At 48.8% G+C, this 4,260-nt stretch overlaps 1 pseudogene; it reads right to left on the bottom strand.

Moving 5' to 3' along the window:
• Window positions 1-2,726: 2,726 nt before the first annotated feature.
• On the bottom strand, window positions 2,727-2,920 carry LOC121135688 (annotated as a pseudogene).
• Window positions 2,921-4,260: the final 1,340 nt, after the last annotated feature.

Below are 4,260 nucleotides of genomic sequence, written 5' to 3'. Positions count from 1 at the left end.
AAGTCAAGACCAAAAGATGGCACCCTAAATAGTGCAGGTGGCTTAGGCCAAGGACAGCATCTTGTAGCTCATGGGTAAGGAGATTGTGTTGTGTGACTATGTGGGGAGGCCAGTGCCAGGATGCATGGAGCCTGGGCTTTTGAGGAGGGCTAGTTTAGGGCTTCTGGCCAGGCAAAGCTTGAAGAGGATTTCAGTAATTAGTGGAGGGGACTGGGGTCCTTCAGATAGTGTTACTGGTCCAGGCAGGCCCATGCATCCACAGGGGAGCTGCAGGTTCTCTCGCTCCATGACGCTGGCCTAGGCAGTGAATTGCAAGTTCCCAAATTCCTTTGGGCCTGCTTTTACGGTCTGTGAACAAGGATAGGAATGGCCCCTGTTTTAGGGCCACAGTGAACTGAAGTAAAAGAATTCAGACAAACATTGGGTCTGTTGCTTGGCTCATACTTGCCACATGGCACACACACTCATTTCCCAGTAATGTTACTTCTAGGAATTTATTCTACAAATATTCTCACATGTGCAAAGTGACATATGTTTGAGGTTATTCTCTGCAGATTTGTTTGTAACAGCCAGAGACTGGAAAGGACCCAACTGCACATCGGCGGGGCTGGGTGAAATGGATGCTGGTTGTGTACCGTGTAACCGATTATTCTGCAGTCGAACAGGAGCCAGGCAGGCACTCTGTCCTGGGACAAGGCGCAGGCCTCCCGTGGAGCTGGGAGGTGAGCACAGGCCAGCTATCTGTGAAAAGCCAGAAGCCAACGCTTAAGGGTCTTGGTAGCCTGTTTTTGTTTGTTTGTTTTTGCAGCAGAAGGGCCAGTGGCTTAGGAAGAGGTGGGCTATGGTATGAGCCCTTCCCTCAACACAGAAGTTCTCTTTCTTGCAGAAAAAGCTGTCTTGGGTACCATGGGCACACAGGACTGTAGGATGGAATCGAAGGACCAGTCACCGTGACAACAGCAGGCAGCTGTAATTTTTAGCCAGTGGAGTGCCCAGAGTATAGGAAGAGGTTGCAGACCACCCCCAGCAGTGCTGACTTTGTTGGCACCTTTGTATCTGAGACACAGGGACAGCCTGGCCTCAGTCTCTTTTCTGGAGAATGAGAACATGGCAAGTCTGCACAGTGCAACTTGGGGAGACAAACAGAGAAAGGCCAGGAACAGCTCTGAAGTGACCACAAGCATCTACAAACACAAGGCTGCCAGCCTCTTGTGATGGGTCCAAGTGGTTGCTTCGGTGTTTTGTTTTGTTTTGTTGGTACAATTCCCCTCATTGCAGCTGCCTACCAAAACCCCAAATGTCTCTTATCAAAGCACCTAGTAGGTAATAAGTAAATAATGACAGGAGAGAGGTGGATTTCATTTGGGCCGGAAGACCGCTAATGTGGGCTGCTTGGTTAAGTTATCCACAGGTGTGCTGCCCACCGCTTTCCAGTCCCCTGCCACTCCTTGTTCCTTCCCCACCCCACCTTCCAGACCTGGAAACCGCTTGCTTCTGAATTCACAGTAGCCTTCCGATCTGTGCAAGGGAGAAAGGGTCTCCAGGCAGCAAACAGGGAACAGCAACCTTCACCCATGGCACTGAGCCGGTATGCCTTTGGACATCAAACGGTTGTGGTGGGTAGACGCAGTTATGGTGCGCAGCACCAATAAGGGCTGGACCCATGGAGGAAGGTTCGGCATTCATTTGTGCATGCCTATGGCATCAGATCTTTACTGGACTGACTGCATCTCCTGTGCAGGAGCTGGGCCCAGGGGAGCTCCAAGGCTTCTGAGGAATCTGAGACCATCTCCCCACACAGCTGCAGCCAGCCCCCCTTCCTGTCACCTGCTGTGACTTGGGGTTCTGGGCTGCGGGCATCTTTCTCCCTCTGTGGTGTGAGAAGGCAAGGGCTGCCCAAGTCTTGCTTGGGGATAGTCTACTTTTTACTATACAACAATTAACAACACCCCAACCCCTGCTGCCACTCAAGAGCAAACCAAAACCCCTCCCAAACCAAATGACAAAAGTACACGATGATAGCGGCACACAAGCTATTTAGAATCAAATGCTATTCAGTGAAACCTGCTTGAAGATGATGTTTCTGGGACTGGCGAGAAGCTCAGCAATTAAGAGCACTTGCTGCTTTTGCAGAAGACCCTGGTTCAATTCCCAGCGCTCATGTGGCTGCTCACAACCATCTATAGCTCCAGTTTCAGGGATCTGATGCTTTCTCCTGCCCCCCTCAGGCACCAGGTATGCTCGTGATACACAGACATACGTACAGGCTAATGCTCATATACATCAACAATAAATTATAAATAATAAACAGATCTTTTTTTTCCGTTCAGACAAGAACAAATCTTTATTACTCATATATATCCAAGTCTAATCACTAAACAAAACAAAACAAAAAAAACCATAAATTGTTCCAAAATCCACAAATAAGCTCCTAGTATAAAAAACCTGCAGACAACTTTCAAAACTCTTAAAAAATGCTGGGCAATGGTGGTGTACACCTTTAATCCCAGCACTTGGGAGGCAGAGGCAGGCGCATCTCTATTGTTTAGAGTTCCAGGAGTGTCAGAGCTACATAGAGAAACCATGACTGGAAAAACAAAAAAACAAGAAAACAAAAGAAAATGGTAAATAAATAAAACCAAACATACAATCCAGCAAAATCTTTAAACAAACACTAAATGACAACAGTTATGTTGTCTTTGGTACCCATAAAAGACTGACAGAAATCCACCCAGACTGCCTTCCCTCCCACTATCCCACAGGAAAAGAACGACCATGGGTGGCAAGAGGCAGCCACAGGCGAGCCTGTTTCACCCTCCAGAAGGAACACTACCTCTCATCCTCATGGTCTTGGTGTTCCACAGTCAGAAAAATTCCTTTAGTAATGAATTATAGAAATGATCCCTGAAACTATAATCTTAAGATTATGTTTCTTTTAGCTTCAACACTTTGGGCATGGATGGATTTTGCCAGCCTCAGTGCCCCTGTCCAAGGTTGGTGGAACTGGCTTGATCTGCTTATGTAGATACTCACAGCCTTGCACAACCAGCCTGGTAAACAGGCAGTTCACTTCTCCTTGACTTCTGTACCCTCTTGAGTACACTTGCCATTGCCCCATGGGCTGGATTCTGTCTCTGGATAGAGAGTAGCAGAAGGAGCAGGTTGCTGGAGGGTCCCCCATTCACTGCTGCCACAAAGCCTTGATGGCATAATAGCAACAAAGTCCAGAAATAGACACATTCCTTCTTGCTTCTGGGCCTCTCTGAGCAGGGATGCCCAGAGAGGAAATGCAAGATCACAGTGGCCTAGCCATACAGTGGGTGGTGTAGAGCCTATCCTGTCGCTTGTCCCTCTGTCTCCTGGGTGCCAGGCATCAACTGAGGAAACAGGCTCAAAGATGTCTGACCTACGCGCCCTATGCTGCCTCTCTCAGCCTTCACATGCTCCCCCGGCTACACCAGCGAAGGCCATACTGTGAGATGAATACCAGGGACTCTGATCTGTAGGTTTAGCCAATGTGCCTGGGTGAGTTGAACCCACAGCTGTGCAGAGAGCTAGTGACCCAGTAGCCGGGCAGCATACATTTGTGTGAGTGGATACTGGCTCAGACCCACACACTGAGGTATCCATTTTCTGTTCTGGGAGACTCTCATTCCATCCCTCCTCCCAGCAACCCCTGACTACTATTGTCTGCTCTGTTCCCTTCTGGGAGCCTCCTGCTAGACCAAGAACCTCTGGGGGCCCTAGCGCCGGAATCCTCATACCCAGTACATGTGTACCAAGGTTCCTCCACCCTCGCAAACCTGCCAGGCAGGCAAAAGGGTGCATGCTCTGTCCGGGGCTTCCCCAGGAGGGATGACAGCCCCGGTTTTTCAGAAGCAGAGAGTCACTCAGGCTGGGCCTGTCTCTACGGGTCTGGACATATCCTATCCACAGAATCAAAGTGGTTAAAAACCTGGAGGTCCAAGTAAAAAGGGTCTTTGGCATTAAAACAAAAACAAAACCCAAAAAACTTCCATACAATCCAAGGCAAAAGCAAGTACAAATATATGAGGACATTTCTAAATTGAGTGTGACCTGCTGCTGTGTCCTCAAATAGAAGAAGCTAAACAGTCCCTCCTCTAGATGCTTTTCTTTAACACATCCACGAAGGAAAGGCAACTTTCTGTGAGACCCCTGAAGGCCTTGGCGCTCTGGTGAGATCTCCCGGGGGGATGCTGGCCCTTAAAACCCTGTGGTGTGAAGTTGATCGTGATAGAT

Source organism: Mesocricetus auratus, unplaced genomic scaffold (assembly GCF_017639785.1).
Source record: "Mesocricetus auratus isolate SY011 unplaced genomic scaffold, BCM_Maur_2.0 Super-Scaffold_4256, whole genome shotgun sequence".
In the NCBI taxonomy this organism is placed as follows: Eukaryota; Metazoa; Chordata; class Mammalia; order Rodentia; family Cricetidae; genus Mesocricetus; species Mesocricetus auratus.
This window is presented reverse-complemented; position numbering and strand designations above follow the sequence as displayed.